Below are 19,229 nucleotides of genomic sequence, written 5' to 3'. Positions count from 1 at the left end.
CCTGCTCAGCACTGTGGGTTGCCGTGGTCTTCCCAGCTGGTTGTTAAATAAACCAGACTAGCAAAGAGCCTTCCCATGAGAGGCATCAGCAAGGAGACGGAAAACAGCTTTTCCTCATTCCCTTCTGTTCAGCTCCCTAGTACTCACTCCATCAGCAAGACTCTCAGAGGAATATGCTTTATAAAGCGTACTAGAGTCTGGACTTTAGGATAATTTCTTTTCTGAACCCCTGCCTTCAATTATGTTTCTGTATGAATTTATAAATCCTGGATGTTGCTGATAATTAGGTTTTAAATAGCTTCTAAATAGGCTATCAACCATTGGTGTCTCTAAAGTTTCTAATACAACCTTTATTCAAACAGAAGTGCCAGTTTAATAGATCCTTTATTCCCTGGTCACTCCCTAGTCCCTGAGGTACAGTTTCATTGTTCGAGCACTGCACACAAAGCTTCGCTGATTTGGATTAAAGTCCATTAGTACACTGTTTTGATTAGAACATCAACTGTGTTTTGAAGAACTGATAATGTACTGCCATTCTTGCACAGAAACTAAATGAGGAGGTGAAAGTTAATGCTCACTTTGGCATAGCATATAGGAAACTGAGCATGGGACACGTTTTAGGACATGTTTTATGGCCTGAGACTTGCTTATTTATTTATTTATTTATTTATTTCTGTGACACAGCAAATTGCCCCTATTCTTACGGAATTTGTTCTTAGAGAAAGTTGCACAAAGAAAGAGAATACAGCCTACTCTCTCATTCTCGCAGATTATACTGTGAATGCACAAGTATATGTACCTTTACTGCTCCCAAATCAGGTATAATTTAAAGCTGTTGCTAGAAAGATACAAACTAGCTCCTGATTTCATCATCATATGAAGTGTTTACCAGCAGTATCTTTGGAAGGAATGGAAGGTTCTACTCTGGAAGCTCTAATTTATATTTAATTTTGTAGATGATGTGGGAAGACATTAAAAATATTCTGACATCATTCTCTAGATGTTTACCCAACCAGCATCAATTAAGTCTGTCAGACAAACTGAGCCTGCTTAAATTGCAAACAATTCTACAGAGCCAACTGGCAGTGATAGTACCTGGACTGCGGGCTCTGGATTCACAGCTTCTCTATGCAGGAGAGTCACTTCCTAGTCCCCCAGCAAGACCCTGCAGCGAGAGGAACTCTCTACACTCACGTAGTCTCACTGGAAGGGCTCACCCCTGGCTCAAACATCACATGCAAGTGTTAAATCTGTCAGGTCTGCGACAGGGGAAGACATTAACAACTCATAGTCAAAGTCTGAGGAACCAGAGGTGAGGACAGCATTAACGGGGGAGGAGAAAAATGGCTGAACAGGGACTTCTGCATTTAGCGTGTCAGAAGTGAGAGTCTGGGGTATGGAATGAGGCATTCTAGGTAAGGATCTGGTCATCTGTGCTTGGATTTTACCTTATTGCAAAGCCAAGACAAAAGAGCAATGTCCAACTCCCTAGGAGAATTTGAATGAGTCAGAGAAGTCAGGACCCTAGGGTGTCCTTGGGGCTATACTATCTAATATGAAGAATGTGACTGTGCTTGCCTGGAGGCAAGACTGCAAGTAAATGATTAAGTCTTTAAGGAAAATCTGCAAAAAAAAAACCTTTCTTACCCATGGAGGGGGAAAGGTTAAAGTGACATTAGTCACACACACACAAAAAAGTACTCCAGCTAACTTCAAAAAATAGAAGCTTTCAAATTTATCATATTCACTTCTTTTCAGTGTCATATTTGTATATATTAATAAATCATATTAATACATTTTCAAATATAGCAAATAATTTCTTGCTGGATATTTTCAGTAATAGCTAAGTTTTATGTGCTCAGAAGCTGTAACACTGCAGACTTGTCCATAATTGACTTGGACTTAAAACGCTGTTCTTAAGTTTGAGCTTACTTTACAATTATGTCTCTCTTATGACCATTTAAATCTGAAAGTCTTCATCTAATAATTTTCTCAACTGGGAATAAGCTTTTACAGCACTGAAACCCAAATGCTTTTTTTTCTTTATTGTCCACAAGGCTTCCCTTTGTAAATATCAGTCATAAATGGAACAAAATGTCACTTTTCCAGTGTAAAGTTAGCTGATGAAATTTTAATCTTCAGAAAACTTTTTTTTATATCTTTGTTATATAAACCCATATACTCTAGCAATCATTTCTGTAAATACACCACTGAAATAACGAAACAGAATAGAGCCAAGAGAAAATTCAAAGTGAAAGATTTGTGGGTTTAAACTAGAGGTACTTTATGAAGACATCAAGTACACAATGTAATTGCAGCCAGCAGCCGTTGATTATAGTGTCTTTCAAAGTCATTTTTTTATTCGGTTCTCTCAGCAAGAAGAAAAGGTGCAGAACTATAAAAATAACTAAATGCAGCAGAAATACTAAGATAACTACTACCTCCATCCTGCACTGGGAACTATTAACATGGTGGTTTTATACAATACAACTGATTTAATCCTAGTGGACCTAGTGAGAACACCAGGCATCACAAAAGCACACACTGACAAAAGAAAGGAAGTGAGAAGTTTATCTCCTTCTTAAGTTCATGAATGGCCGTGGCAAAAGATGACTGTATGAACTCATTCAATAGCTGGTGAGTGAACTGATGATGGTGTTTGTCTGTTCTCAGAGATTTTGATTTTTTTTTTTTTTTCACCTGGCATTTGAAAAGAGCCTTAGTGTCATCTTGTTCTAGAGATGCCCACTTTCAGTCTCTGTAGTTAGCCACACTGGGAGTGTATCTTTTATCCACTGCTCAAAAACAGTCTCAACACACAGGACAGAGGAATGGCACAGAAAAGGAAATTTTGTTTTCAATGTATGGCTGCATTAAGTGAAATTTCTGTGGTCATTCAAGATTATCTGTGGAAGGGCTGGAACCTGAACCTAGATTCTTGAGGTTTACAGCAGTATTGTAATCACTAGGAAGAATCACAGTTCTTCCTTTCTGATGCAAGTCCAAGTCATCCTACCTGTGCTTTAAGCACCACAAGCAGCTTTGTTGCACGTACTGGCTGGACATTGGTGTGAGCTTGGGGGTGTATGGACACTGTAGCTGGGGCACCTGGAAAAGGATCTGACATTCCCCAAGTATGAAGGCAAGAGCAGCAATCTCATTATGTAGGTATCACAGGCTGGTCACCTCTGCAAGGAGTGGTATGGGAGAGGAAGGACGGACATGGCCATAGCTGATCCTGTCCTCTTTGTGAGCTACCTCTGGGTGGAACTTACATGGAGCAGGAGCTGGTCTTGCAAAAGACTTCCAGCTTCCTCTGCCTTTTGCAGGGGATGTGGGGACAGGCCTCCACAGCATTTAAATGATCCCCTGCAGCAGGAAGCACCCTGCTAATGCTGTGTTCTAATCTAAACTAGGGACAGGTATGTGACTACCAGGTAGTACAGACTAATACTGTAAATTATATGAAGTTGTTCCTTGATAGAAGACTAAAACAGCCAAACAATCAACTACGTTTAGTAAAAGAACAAATCAGCAGTGCTCCTTCTGCTATGCATATCTGATATGCTTGTTTTTCCTGATGAATACCTTAATGGCAGAGAACAGCAGATGTGCCTGGAACTACAGCCAAAGTTTTCAGCAGTACCCAAAGTGAAGCCATGAAAATGCTGTAGGAAAATCTTATTTCTTGTTGCAGTACTTGATATGTCTGCAGTGTTGTCATCTTGTGCAAGTTACTGTTCTTCTCAGACATGCAATATGCTACTATCAAATTATAAGGTTGTGGTTTTTCCCTAACCCTTTTTATTTATTTAGGTATATTAGAACAGACAACTAGCAGGCTCTTCAAAATAGGCGTGTCATCAAAATTTGATGTCTGAAAAGGAGCCTAGCCTTCCTCTCCAGATTATAGGAAATATAATAATAAGAAAAACTCTTAGCTGACCATCAAGTGTCTAATTGAAAGTGCTTTGTCTCTCACTGGAAAAGCTAACATTGTCTGAATACCTGTTGTTGTATTTCTCTTTAGACACTAGAATTTGGAAGTCCCCTACACTTAGAAGTGATCAGTGACAATTTAGGCTTTTCATTGTAAAAAAAAAAATAGAGCTAGTTTAAACAAGACTCCAGTCTGAGAAAGATATGGGATGCCACCGCTCAAAAATATCTGGTAAGGAAATGATTAAAAATCTTAGGATACATTTAAAAAAAACTGGTCAGCTTCTCCCTTAAAACTGTTTCTCTCACTCTAGGGGAGATACCCTGTTTTGCTTTATTCCATGCACACTCAGCCTAGCATTTATTAGGTATCTACCCTCATGCCATCTGAGGAAAATTATCCACAAACTCCCATAAATAAAACAAAACCACAGGCAACAGATCCTTTCTGTGCTGATCAGCAATTACTCAAAGCCAAAGTGTCAGCGATACCCTCCAAACACAGGAGAAAAATCTGGGCTTGCAGATGTTTTAGTAGCATTGCAGTACTCCCTCAAGTATTGTAGTGTGATAATGAATGCAGAGGCTACACCGCCACACGCACAGTCAGGAATAGAAGAAAGGAGGAGGTAAGGCATCTTTTTCAATAGGCACTGGCATATCTTCTCATCAAAGACTGACTGTTTTTGACAGTAACAATTAGGCAGGTCAGGAACAGACACAAGTAAAAGAAAATTCTTTGACAGGGGTGTTTTGGATATGCTTTGGGCAGAGTGTATATTGTGAAATATGATATTAATTGCTAAAATCCTGATTTATTTCCTTCAGAAGAAACCCAGATACACTAACAACAGAACCATTTCAGCAAGTGAGGGCAAACAGGTAAGCTGAGTTCCCACAATTCTAATTTAGGCATGTTAGAACTTATGCACTTTTCTTATGTACAAAACAGATTATTCTTTTCTATCTTTATTTATAACTGCCCATAACTTCACATTTCTAGGATAGCCACAACTTTCTCTTTTTTTTTTTTTTTTCCTTTTCTTTTAGTGGCCCTAATATTTTTTGCCTACGTTTCACAGTTCCCTGCTACAGGGATTCTCCTCGCTACCCCTGCTCCCAGTGTGCCCCATTTCATCTGTGGTAGAGCAAAGCAGTTATCTTTCTTAAGCAGTTTTCTATTCACCAGCTGCTGCTTGCATCTTCCTCTCTGCTAAAGGCTCAGTGCTCAGTACATTTTTCCTGACTTCTTGACAGAAACATATGCTAATTTCTCACTCTGAAGTTAGGCGAAAACAAATGAGGTGGGACATAAGGTACCGGAACCTGGGCACGATAGAAATAGCTAAACTTTGACTTTGCATTTGATTGTCAGGAGCTTTCTTATCTCTCATAGACTTTCATGGTCATTTACCAATGTGAAATGGGCGCAGAGTGCTACCAAATCAAAAACGCCTGCAATGCTCAGCTCATTGTGGGCAAGCAAATTCCATTTGTGCAAATATGCTCCAATGGGAGAAGTCAACTAGAAAATACAGAGATGCCCATTAAGACTGATTTCATTATGAATGTGCTATTAAAAGAATTGTAGATTGGAGGTCATGTCTCTTTTTTTGGTGAAAAGGTCGGTTATTTCTTTGATCACAAGAGTAACTGGCTACACTAAAACACTATATTCTCTAAAAGCTTCTTGATGTTACCCTTATTAACTACACAGCTTAAGAGGCTGTAGCAAGAGAGGAGAGCTAATGAAGATGGGCTGGCCTCCCTTCTTAGATCTTCTGATCCTACTTGTTAAGGATCTAGGAGATCTCAAGCAGGGCTAGACTGGATGGCAGGGGGTGCAGATAGTCATGAGGATAGTTCAGGAGGACTAGCATGAGGAAGCAGCTGCAAGAGGGATTGACCATTTCTGAGTGACTTCAGAGTTATTAGGACTGAATAATGAGTATTAAAATGGTGTGGTGGTTTGGAAAGGAAGTGGTTTTTTTTCCGGAAGTTATAGTTAAACCAATTAGTGACTGGCTTTGAAGTGGACAGTTTGACTTAACAATTAGAAGGTGATACGTCTCTGCGAACACAGAGAGTTAAATATCAGAGGATGTCGGGAAATAGCTCTTTTCCCTCCCTGCCTTGGAACAGCTAACAGGGCCAGTCCGGGGCCCTAGAGGCTTGGCAGGGCCTGCCGCAACCCCCTGCTAGGAGAGAGCCGGGCCTGGCCCTGGCCGTGACCCTGGGCCCCCCTCCAGCTGCCAGCGACGGGGAGGGGAGGCTGCAGCCTAACATCTAGCTAACTTTAAAGTCTCCCCCCGCCCCCCAACCAGCCCCGAGGGGGACGTCTGCCAAGCCCCTGACAACAGCTCCAGGCTTGGCAGGACTGGCCCCGCTGCACTGCAAGCCCCTTCCAGAGCCTTAACCCTTCTCTAAGTGAGAGAAAAGGACAAACTGGAGACCTGTAAGGGGACAGCATGAAGCTATCAGTCGGTGAATGCCTCAGGTGGAAGAGATGACAAGTTGCTTTAGTCCTAGGCTGAAAATCTCCTATGAGTTGTGATAACAGACTGTAATATGAATATGCTGGAGTATTCCTTTAAATCGTGGACAGTATGAATTGGGCAAAATGATTGTACGCATTTGTGGATTTGATCAAAGGTGTTTGTGACTGACTGAGTGAATATTGAATTAGTAGCTGTGATCTTGTGATCCCATGAGAAGTTTGAACAGAGAGAGATGAAATAAGAAGTCATCTGCATCAGTGAAGAAGTGAAAAGAGATCTCTGTCCCACGAGATGAAGAAATTCTTTACATTTGAACTGTTCATTTTTAAAATGACACCCCAGTATGCATGAGTCCACAGCCCATATGTAGTCACAGGAAAGGCTACGCGACATGGGAGGTCCACAACTGCAGTTTTTCCCCTGGGTGGCTGCTGTTGTGAAAGTTAAAAGCCACAAACTGACTGTTTTCCTTGTGGAAAGTTACCAGAACAAATTAGGAGAGACTTGTCTCTCTAAAAGGACTGATGGGGGACTGTTTTGTAAGTGGTACTGATCTAGATTTCCGAGTTTTGTCTTCATACATTGTCTGTGAGACAGGAAAGAAGTTGGGGGAAGGAGGAGAGTTTTGAAAGTTGCATTTTGGATCTCATTTTCTTTTAGTCTGTGTTAATCTGTCTTTAAGATTTGAGCCTGCTTTGCTTCTCTCCCGATCCTATCTCACAGCAGAGTTCTAGTAGATACTCAAACCACTGCACTAAATTTGGTAAACAGAAACAGAGGTGAACGTGAAACCATTACAAATGGGAATAAGGCATGCTTGTGGTTCCTTCAGTGAAAATAAATACCATGCCATGCTGGCAGGGATGTTCTAGCAATTTGACAAGTAGGACATTCTGTTTCCAGAAGGATGATATTTATTCGTAGTTCAAGTGCATGGCAGAAGCAGCTACACTCAACCTTTAACTACAGGTGAGGCAATAAATTTTACCACTTCAGTGTATATTTCCAGCCATGATGACTCATTATTTAACTGAGGTTTTGTGAACAGTGAGTGATGTTTCTGAAACTCTTGAAGTTTCTTGAATAGGAAGCATGCATATGTACTTGCTTTTCAAATCACTAATCTGAGAGGTGGCTTTCTTCTTTGAGAAGGGCCTTTTAATAAGTATTTGCTAGTAATTTTATGTTTCTCAGAATATGAAAATGTATAAAAGAATAATGTTACTTGTGACTGAATAGCTTCTGAAGTATTTAATAATGCCTCTTATGTCACTATTTCTTTGAAAAACCCTAATGAGATGCTTAATTATAAATACTGAGGAAATTTGAATGGTGCTTTTTTTTTTTTTTTTCCCCTTGGTTCCTACAGCTCTGTATACATACATTGTGAAAATCAAATACTATACAGGTGACTAACCACTTTGCTTGTATTGTTAAAGCATTCTCTGGTGAGAAGTTTTCTCTGGGCATTGAAACCAATAAAATGTGTGGGATCAAATCCCTGCAAAAATGTTTCTTCTTAGGAAAAGAAAAAAAAAAAAAAAAGAAAACAACAACAACAAAAGTCAGCAAAGACTGCAATCTGACTTAAAACACTTGGTGTTTCTGGTATCACTAAATTCTTTGCAATTATATGTGGAATCTCTTTGGGATATAGAGAATTTTGTTTTTGTGCAAGTAGAGTCTGTAATGGAATTACTGAAATTTTCCCCTTGTGCAATGGAGGCTTGAATATGGTGCTTTATTTTTAAAATCCATTCCAGACAGACTCTTTTCTATTGTTTTCCATGAAAGGGAACTGGAACCATCCTGCAACTCTTAACTATATTGTTATTGCTGAATAACTATGTGTTCATCATATGCAGCAAATTGGGGATTAGAAACTTCTAGGACAGCTCAGCTTTTATGTTTGAGACAATTGAAGGAGCTAATCATAAAAACGCAGAACGTATGATTCAAATGGTTGTTCTCAGTCCAGGATTCAGTAGAACATTGCTCTGTGCAAGCCAGTGAAGACAGCAAAATTGGCCTTTGCTCACTGGAGTTTTTGGGTTTGATTCTGAATTAATTCCATGAAGTTGCCAGGGTTGATAGCCAAGATCAAAAACACTGGAGAAGTAGTCTGGGAGGAGCAGAGATAAAATAAATAACTTCTGTATATTTGAGCTTTTATGCATTTAAACAGATGTCCCTGTTTAAAAAAACCAAGAAACCTATGAGATACTAATCTGGATGAGACTGACTTCTGTTTCAGAAAATCCTTTTCATCAGGCATTCCCCATAGCAGTTAATGTTCGAGAAAATGATTTCCAGTAAGAAAAGAAATGTAACCATCTGAGGTGCCAGTACAATCTCTGCTGCTTCCATTCTCATCAGAGAGGGGTAAATCATCATTCCATTAATAGAAAGACTGCATGTATCTTAAGTATTTTCTTGAGCCAAATCTAAACTTCTCTGATACTCTCAGAGAAAGCACTGAACAGAAACAATCAGCCTCAGTCTTGTTGAAACTGTTAAGAATTTTATGTCAGTAGAGCCAGCAAGTCACTCCTAATTTTTTAAAAAAATATTTCTTAGTTCTACTATTGCTTCTTTCAATTTTTGTTATCTTACTGGAAAAATTTCTGTTACCCTGATTTTCATGACAAGAGCTTAAATGACTGGAACTTAAATACCACTCGAAGTGACCAAATGTTCATTGGCTGTATCCAGAGAAATCCATGCTTTTGCAACAAAAAATGCAATTTATTAAATCTCAAACATTTCTAAAAATTGGACTTACTTGCACTTATAATATGTTCCACTTCAGTATCTTAAATATTACATGCACTTCTAGTGCATTTTCACTGTCATCAGCTTGGGCTGCTTCCTTCTGGAGAGATAAAAGCCTTCTTCCTGTCAAGGTCACTTAGCTTTGATCCTAAAGTCCTCCCAGTTTCTGCTTTACTGTTTCCTTCTCACCTCTAGTTATGGGCAAACTGATGTAAGCTGAAAATTGTCAAATTGTCCTGCAAACGTGAGTGTTATTCACTAAGGTACCTACATATTCTCAATTACTAAGGAATTTGAGCATTTCATAATCTTTACTGTATTTATTCTCAGTGTAGTCCTGTGGGAATTGTAAAGCTACCATTCCTAAATTCTAGAAAGTGAATGTAAAGATTAAGCCTTCAAAGGCATTTAGAAATTCTTACTGCAGTCAAGTCAATGGCATTTAAGCATCTTATATCCTGACATTTTAGACCTAATGCAGAACAGAAGACTATATGGACACCAAAAAAACCCCTGAGAAATTATTATAAACTGAACATGGATAAACTCATAAATACATACATGTTTCTTTTTCATTACTCTGTAAGATTTAAAGTTTTTTCTATGTAAGTCTTGAAAACTTTGTTTTTAGTGGTCTTTTCTTAGAGAAGATGCAAGACATTTACAGTTTTATGATGTCTCTTGCCTGCTGGATGAAGACAAGTTTAAAAACAAAATTGAGGTTACACCAGCAGTTTATTAGCTCTATCTACACATTATCTGTTGAATTGTCTTGTGACAAAATGTTGTTTCTTCAGTTGTATAACAAATCCATAATTTTTCTGTTTTAAACCAGAAATTAGATTCTTTCTCCTATTTAAAACACTTCCAACTTAGCCACCACACAGATATTGGGTACACACAGGTAATTTGAGGGGAATTCTTCCCCAGAATTATCTGCCTCTTCTCATAATCACTAACCAATACCCCTTTCTTCTGATTTACTGCAAGTTGTTTTAGCTTCTAGGTAGTAATATGATTGTTTTCCAAGTATGGGCGCTTTTAAAGCAGTAGGGATTACCCAAGATTCAGTCCGTGTATCGAAAAACAAGATTCAATCTACTTCAGTCTAAGATTTATGGTTTTAGATGTTAATTCCCTTCTGTTTATAAATGCCTGAAGTTTTTCGGATCATAAATACATAAACATATGTATTTTTGTATATATATACACACACACATATATATAAGCCTGTACCTGTGTGCTATACACTACTACCTAAACTGATAACAGCTATTGTAATCCTACTGTTGTTGGTAGGAAGTGAACTTTAATTTCAGTGCTGAATAGCTCAAGCGATTCCTTGATGTTAGTATCCAGAATAGGATGGAGGCTTAAAACCACAAGTCACAGTTCCTTGAAATGGAAGTGTGACTCTATCAGATGTGAACAGCTTGAAAGAAAACCTCAAGTATTTGGGGGAACAACATAGAACACTTTGCAGTTTATTTGGCTGTAGCTGGGAAAAGAACAGGTAAGAAGAGTTTTACTGACGTAAGCATTGATGTAATTGGCACGTACAAGACTGTAGCAGCAGTACCAGTGTAAGCACAGCTTTTATAGCCCTGCACCTTAAGAAATAAGATGTTACCATTGCTACCGAAAAATTGCAGATTTTGTTTTACCTTAACAAAAGCCACTTCAGGCTTTCTCTGGTCCTGGGCTTACATTAGCGTGTTTTGGCTGAATCAGCAATTGCCCAACAGATGACTAATATTCAACTTATTTTTTGGTGTTATACTCACTCTTTAAAATTTCATGGTTTTACCCTAAAGAAATTACAGCATGCATGTTGTTCCAGCACCTCTTAAGTGAGTAACTGGTAACTAAAGTTGGGCACCAATTAAAAAAGTGGTATTAACAGACTGTGTAAAACACTCAAGCAGCTAAGATATTCAAGCAGCCTAAAGATATTCTTCCAATGAAGAAATTAAGGTGCTAATTATTTGCTGTTGCTGCTCATAAGAAAGGTGAGTGTGATATAACAAAAGGAGGTAGATACCAGAAAGTTGGTGAGTAACAAATTGGGTTGTACTACTAATGGGAATTAGCAATTATTAGATAATATGAACTATAAATATTAGCATCATTGTAGCTGGACTTGGAATAACAGTTGGATTAATTTTGATTTTACTGAAATAATAATTAGACAAACAATAAATTCTAATTGTCAGCTCTGCATAAAAGGTGTGTCCTCCTGTGACCATAATGAGATTTTGACTGTAATACTCTTTGTCAGATGGGCAATTTTTATGCAGCAGAAGTGTGGAAAAAGGGAAAATAAGTACCAGCAAGGAGAAAGAGGAGTGGCAGCAAAGAGGCTTCTAGCTTGGCAGTGCTCCAGAGCTGGGACACAGCTGGTTATCCAGCTGTGATCCTGGGATTCAGCCAGAAAAGGACGACTCAAGGCACACCCCTCAGATGTACCTTTTCATGCATTTACATTAACTTCATGCCAGCAGCACTCTGACATGCCAACCATCAATGCAGGGATTGGGTTCCAGCCCAGCAAGTGATTTGAGTGGGTGCCCCTCCCCTGCATCCTCCTCTCAGAGCAGCCTTGAAGGAAGAGCACTATGTGCAGTCCTGAGGGCTGTGATTGCTCTCTTGGTCACAAGATAAGCTTTTCTTGTGAAGCAGCCACTATTCTCAGCAGTTTTGCACTGCAGGGACAAGCTCCATGCCCAAACAGAGTGTCAGTTCATTAGTCAAGGCTGACTGAAATTCAGAGCCGCGTCTCAGAGGTGCAGTCTGTATGGATGACTGAGGGAAATGTGGATGAGGGTGACTTTAGGAGCTTTGCTTTCTGCTATGCTCTTTCTTCTTCATGCCTGAAGTGGCCTCAGACAAAGCCTAGGCTGTCCCGAGGAGCTGTGTAGTCACCACACCAGCCTGGGTTTTGCAGTTTAGCCTCCACCTTTCCAAATCCAAGACTATCCTTAGACATGCACCCATGGCTGATAAAGTATGTGAGCAGAGCTACTGAAATTCAATTCCTCTGCAATGAAGTCTGAGTGTCCTTCCTGACGGTGTCTGGGGCTTCTAAAGTTCCTTTATCAGCTTCTTAAACAGACCCTCTGGTAAATGCAGGGAATCTGTGAGCGATGGCTGGATCCCTGTTCATATCCAATTGTAGCAAAAGGTGTGACAGACAAGTTAGTTTCCTCAGTCATAAAAAAAAGAAAAAATAACACTCCTCACTGCTCTTGAAAGCTAAACAGGGAAAGAGAGCATTTCACTTCAGGGGAGTTGCATACCCATTGAACTGACATGTTGGGGACAGGGCCAGGATGCAGTTCCTGTGGGGACTCCCACTTAAAAGGCACTCAAATCATGAGTCCTGAATAAGCATATGAAAGAAAATTAGTTGTCTTCAAGGGAGAAATGGCAATGTCTGGCCTGCCTTGCCATTTTTTCTCAAATGGGGGTATAAAATATCTCTGTTTAAACTCTGCATAATTTTTAAAGCCTAACATTTGGATTTATTAGTAGTAAAACTTCCCTCGTCCATTTCCCCAAGATAAGAATTCAATCTTTTTTTCCCAGAAGCTGCATTTTCATGCATACTTATGGGCAGGCAAGGTTTGCAGAAGGTGATTCCCTACAGAAAATATGTGGCTTCTTAATGTCAATTTGTTTCTGCATTTGCTGGAGGACCCTGTAGTAATCTGGATGAATACTTGCTGTAAATTGATAACAAGATATGATGTCCTAGAAAGCATACGCTAGCATAAAACATGAGCAAAAAAGTATCTTCATTCCATTTTAAATTAGCCAAGCTGTTACAAAATGGAGAGATTTCCCTTTATGTTCTGAAGTAATTTATAAGCTAGGATTTTTTATTACAGCTGTTTGGTGAGTGGAATGGGAAAGAGACAGATAATGCATGAATGCGCTTTTCCTGACGTGGAGGGATGTAAGCACAGCTTGTGGCTGGGAGTGAAAGGAAGATTGTCAGTTGGTCTATTGTGCAAAATTTTGACAGACTTCTATGTAATATAATGTGGAACCTACACTTTTTAAATGTCTTTTTCTGTCCCCGGGTATATGTGAACATAACACTTGTGCTAGATGTAGAAGGAATGATATTAAAATGCAAAACTGCAGGAAGAAAATCAGAAGTAGAATGGGTCACTATCTTGCTTCTGAACATTTCAGAGCCTGGGAGGGATGAGAAAGGAATGGCAGACAACTTTGGTTTGGTCAAACAGAATTTCCTTCGAGGTTTAAAAGGGAGCATGTTCTTCCATTGCATCTCTTTCACCCACTCTGGGGAACAGTACCCCATGAGCACTCCAGGACCTAACCCCATTCCTCATCCCTCTTCTGCCTTTTCCCTGCAGCTGCACTTGTTTGGTCATGATTAGCTTTTTATCCTGAATTGCTTCTAATTGCACTTTAAGGCTGTTCTATCCAACTTTATTTTCATCATAATAGTAGAAGGGCAAAATCCATGAATTCTATTTTAGACAAAGAAAAAAAGATCTGAACAAAATTTTAAACTATTTTTTATACTTACTCTTATTCATAGGCTTGATCTCCAACCCCATGCCCCACCTCATCTCTGTTCCAAACCACATTAAGACTTCACGTGAAAATCTTTAGGGTGAGATCATAGTCCTGAAGACCATCCCATGACTCTTCTCTTTTTTAAAATAGAACCAGGTTGTTCCTAATTTAGTTTGTGAAGCGAGGACCATACTTTCATTCAAGCTACAAAATCCAGTGACTGGTGGAACTCTATCCATTTGCCAGTGAGAGATTTTTACTTGTTCAGTTTATGTTCTCTCTGAAAAAGAAACCATGTGTCACAAGTTGTACCATAATGTTCACTTAGTAGGCCTGTTTCCAGCACATCCCCTTCATGGAATGAATTTCCAACCACAGCTAGTCTCCTCATAAGAGAATTGGAACCTAATCGCTAATGGAAAGTGGGGGAAATTAAAAGTTGGACTCTCTGCAGACATCAGTAAAGACCAATAAGGACTCATTCTCCAGACAAAGTAATCACTGAAATGAGGAATAATTAAATATATGAAGGTTTATTTGTTGATGCCAATTCTGCGTTTTTTGAGATATTTGTATGAATAAACCATAAGAACAGTATCAAACTTGTGCATGCATTCTAATACCTGTAGGCCTTAGAAGAGATTCTGTAATAATGAGAAATTTTTTTAAAAATTCTGAAGGTGTTTGGCACTTCCCAGTAAAACCTGATGGGAAAGTAGTATTTGGTACTTGCTGGCCTACAGCATGTCTGTTAGTAATTGAAAGGTAGAATCAGTACAACTCATAAAGGTGAAAATAGTAGGGATAAATGGATTTCGGTTTGTGTTAAAGTTGATAGCAATAAAAACTTTGGATCTGTCACAGTGAACAACAGTGATGAAGATAACGAGAATGAGAAAAGATTAGAATTAAAAATTAGCAGATTTTTCTTTTCAGACCATAACTATGCTTGCCAAGAACACTGCAAATTCAGCAGAATATACCTCTGAAGTAAGGGTTTCCTCTGCAGAGACTACTGTGTGTGGTTTCAATTGTTCTCCATATTGTAAATGCCATGTTTTAATTTATTCCAGTAACATTGTGCTTATTGTACAGGATATTTTTTATACTTAATGTTTTACATTTAAGCCTTATACACCAGAAATTATAATACCTTTAATCAACTTTCTGGATATTATTAATACTACAAATATGGATGATGGTTTGTCATGGACTGGGAACTGGAGATCCTGCTCTTACATTCAACCAGCAGCTTTAGAAGTCCTGTGGTTAGAAGATAACTGAAAAAAGACCAGGATGGAGAAAGCATCTCTGAGTGGTGGGGTCACACAACCCTTGATACTGTCAATTGCCTTTGGAAAGGATTTGTTACCCACACGGTGATGTATTCAAATGAAAGCTCTTTGATTTGCACTTCAAAGTAGTTGACTGCTTTCCAGTATCACTAAATTTCTCAACTGCAGTGCTTTATCCTCCTTTCCTGTTCTCCAGTTTCTACCAAGTATTCACAACTCTCTTTCATCACTTCTTTGAAACACATCTGTGTGATAATCTCCAGATTATCACATAATACAGAAAGTTGAAGCAGAAGTGCATAAATCAACCTATTTTAAGGCGTTTGTCTGTATTCCTATAGACCAATGCAACAGGGTGAATTCCAGAGCAACCTGGAGGCACACCTCAGTGTGCAAAGCAACTGCACAAGTTTGATCCTTCCTCCCCATCAGGCTCATTACAAAAGTGGGGCACACCAACACAGCTTTAGTCAAACTTCTGAGCCCAGCTGTGGTAGAGATGCCATTCTTCCTGTAATTCCACACATCCAGCACATCCTCCAAGGCAGGTGAGCAGTATTATTAGCAAATGGTTACTGAAATGGATGGGATTGTAAGGCTAGCTTCCAGACAAGAATGCTACATGACATGGACTATATGTAACAGCCCAGTTTAGCACCTCAAGTAAATCTGAGGATTATTACATTTCTGCCTGTCAGCTGAGCCATACTAACTCAGTGTACATGCTTCACCAAAATGAGTACATATTATGTCACCTTCAGTGCGAGATGACTAAAAAAGTATCCAAGCTAATGACTTTCTCCTTTTCTCATGGGTTATATGTGTATGAATCATTTACTGTGGCCTTGGACAATGCACAAGATGATGCACCTTGGTCTTGAAGCTGCTGTTGTCAATTTCAGTATCTAGTGAGACTGCAAAAGCTGGAACTTTGGGGTATTTTCCTGTTTTATGTGCAAAACAAGTTTTCTAGTGATGCTTGATAATAAAATTCAGATCCCCAAAGTATTCATCACTAGACTGTGTTTACTTAATCTCATAATTTTAACTAGCCAAACTGAGGTATGTTCATATAGACTAATATTAAGGATTATACCTCAGATTACACTTCTTCCCTCAGCTATAACTATTTTGAACAAGAAGACAAGCTTTCTTTGGAGAAATGTTAAAATACGATCATTCCCTCACAGGAATGCTATAAAGCAAAGTGTTTATGCTTTGTTAAATTTAAAAATGTCTAACACAGATATATCACTTCCCAAGATGTATGTTATGCTCCAACAAAACAATTAGTTATGAAATTGTGCATTAATAAAAACAGTTGGTTCTCTTTGTAGCTCAACTCCCTTTGCCCTTACTCTATATACAGCAATGTCAAATAGCTCTCTGCAGTACTTCTGAATGATTATAGCTACACTATAATCATAATACGTGAATTTATATTATTCATGAGAGGTCATGACCTATTAGGAAGTCCGTTTCTTTTCATGCATATACTCCTTAAGAGTTAGAACTTATCGGAAGTGAGACAAAAAGAAAAGAAAAGAAAACAAAACAAACAAAAAACCCCCCAAAAACCAAAATAAAAAAACCCCCAGAATAAACAAACAAAAAACCCCACAAAAAACCAAAAACAAACAAAAAAAACACAACCCAAAACAGGCTCTGCATTGCTACTGTGGAGGCACTCAGGGCAATTTTTCCTTTCCTCAACTTTCTGGCCATGTCATGTTTTTGTCCAGTGACCACACTCACCATGTCCCTACCATTTTTACTTCCTATTTCTTTTGGTGTGTGTGAATTTCCCCCTGCAGCCTCAACTCTTTTCACATCCCTTTCAGGATTATGTGGAGCTGGAACTGTGATGGCTCAGAGAGCCACTCTGGGCAGCTGGAATTGCAGCAGAGCTGAGCACTACCGGGGAAGGACAGAGGGCTTAGGCAAAGTGTGATGCTGAGTTCTGGGGTTGGGAGACTGCCTGGCAGCCTTACATGCCACCAGGGCAGATCTGGAACTTCTGTCCCTGTTTCCTTTGACTCTGGCTGAGCACTTTCTCCCAGTCAAGTTCTTTAACTTTCTTCTGCAGCCATCGGAGAATAAAACTGAGGTAGGTTTTTTTTCATTTGGAGAAAAAAAAAAAAATACAAAAGGAGGTAGATTTAGGTAGATTTCCACCAAATTATGTAATTCCTCAAATAAGGCTCTTGGAAATAATTATCTATAACGATGAAATAATAGGAACACAAAGACTTGCGGTGAGCTGATTGTGAACTCTTTGTTGGTTAGGGTGGTACCTTATAGATTTCAGATTTGGAGGAACTTTCCCCTCCCAGACAGAAACAAGGGGAGTTCCAAAGAAGTTTTTCTTCTTTTTTGCTACTTGCTGCAAGTTATACTTGATGATACTCAGAAGAAACTGTACTGGTTGATGGCCAAATAAAGGTTCAGATACATAAAGCTAATGTAGTATAGTTCAGATAGATAAGGATTCTGAAAAAGAAACTGTCATTCTCATCTCCCATGGCTTTATCAATGTAAAAAGCCTTCAATATATGAAAAAGTTTGATTTTCAAACTTGTATGACTTGTTGTTTTGATCATAGCACTGTTATACTTCTTTATCTGGGTTTGTTTTAATAATGTCTGAAGCAGGTACACTGAAAATGCAGCTCTTTTGTAGGACTGAGGTTGTTTGTCCCTTTTACTACAAGACTTCTCTTGGACCCAGGTTTATGGATCAGTGTTGTTTTCTTGTGTGGGATCTACTTGCAGTCAGGCTTCTTGTCTGAACTTCTTTTGCTACCAGTGGAAGGTAATACAGCTTGCTGAAGTATGAGTCATCTTGTCCTTCAGTAGATTTCTAAAGCAGGCCAGAAGAATAATTTTTCTTGGTGCCTACTTCTCCCTGCTGACAATAAAGGGAATCTAAGAGAGCAGCTCTGATATATCCCATACATGTTGTAAGTGTCTACAGCTACTTGGCGTGAAACCCGCTTCCAGTGTTTGTGGAAAATGTGCACAATCCATCAGCGTGAATTGGCTTCTGGGTGCGATGGAAGCTATGGGTGCACAACCTTCCAGTAGAGGTCTGTCCTCCAGGAAGGGAGTCCGCGTAATCGCCTTGCCTACAGTCGTGACTTTTGTCTCTTCAGCAGGTTTGTTGTGTACCAACCAAGGCCCTATGCAGAAAGGCTTCCTGCTATGTTTCAGGGGAAATAAAAAACAGTATTCAGCCTGATGAATTTCATCGAGTGTATGGCACTCTTCCAGCAAAACTTCTCATGCCTATTCTATTTAATTGGAAAAGTCCTGGCCTGTTCTAGTTGGGGCATTTGCTAACATGTAGGAGCAGTAGCAGTAACATCTGACTTAGATGTCTGCCATAACTTTGAATAGCTGAACTTGAGGCACCTGCATGGTACTTAATCAATACAAAGAATTATGTTGTGGGCTTAATTAAGCACTAACAGACCATTCAGTAATGTTAATGGGCACACACAGAGTCAGAAATACTAATTAATCTGACCTGCAGCTTCCTCCATCATTTATGATTAAACATATGAGAATACAGAAAAATACATAATGGACTAATCAGATACGGCCCTTTAAAATGAAAATATGGACTACATGAACTGAAGACCAAGACTGTAAGACTTGGACCCTTCCTGTTTGAATCTTAATCAACACTGTCTTCTAAAGAAAATGGGATCTAACAGTCAAAAGAGCTAGAGATTTTCTAAAAGTCACAGTCTTAAATGCTCCTGCTAGCAATCAAGACATCCTGTTACCAATTCCATTCACAATTATCATTTTGCAGTCAGAATTGTTGCATTTTTTTTTCCCACATTATAATTTGTAATACTTTTTCTGGATTTCTTCTGCACTTAGACCTTCCTTAAGAAAATGGGAATATATTCAGTGGCTTGCATAACCCAAAGGTAATCACAAGATAATTTGGAAGATGCCTTTCCATGGGATCTCTCAGGCTGGAAGTTATCTCAGATAGGCATCTGCTCTAACATCCTGCTCAGATTTAAGAGTGAATTCAGCATTTAAACCAGGTTGCTCAGGGCTTTGTTGAATCAGGTGTTTAAAACCCCCACGGCAAAAACTCCACAACTTCCTGGCAGCCTGTCCCAGTGCTTTGCTGTCCTCACAAAGATCCTTGGACAATTTGT

At 39.1% G+C, this 19,229-nt stretch overlaps 1 protein-coding gene across 1 annotated transcript in view; it reads right to left on the bottom strand.

Moving 5' to 3' along the window:
* CDH6 (cadherin 6) overlaps positions 1-19,229 on the bottom strand; it is a 111,624-nt gene that overhangs the window by 56,300 nt on the left and 36,095 nt on the right. The window lies entirely within an intron of this gene.

Source organism: Hirundo rustica, chromosome 1, assembly GCF_015227805.2.
Source record: "Hirundo rustica isolate bHirRus1 chromosome 1, bHirRus1.pri.v3, whole genome shotgun sequence".
NCBI classification, from domain to species: Eukaryota; Metazoa; Chordata; class Aves; order Passeriformes; family Hirundinidae; genus Hirundo; species Hirundo rustica.
The sequence above is the reverse complement of the archived record's forward strand: the minus strand, read 5'-3'. Positions and strand labels throughout refer to the sequence as shown.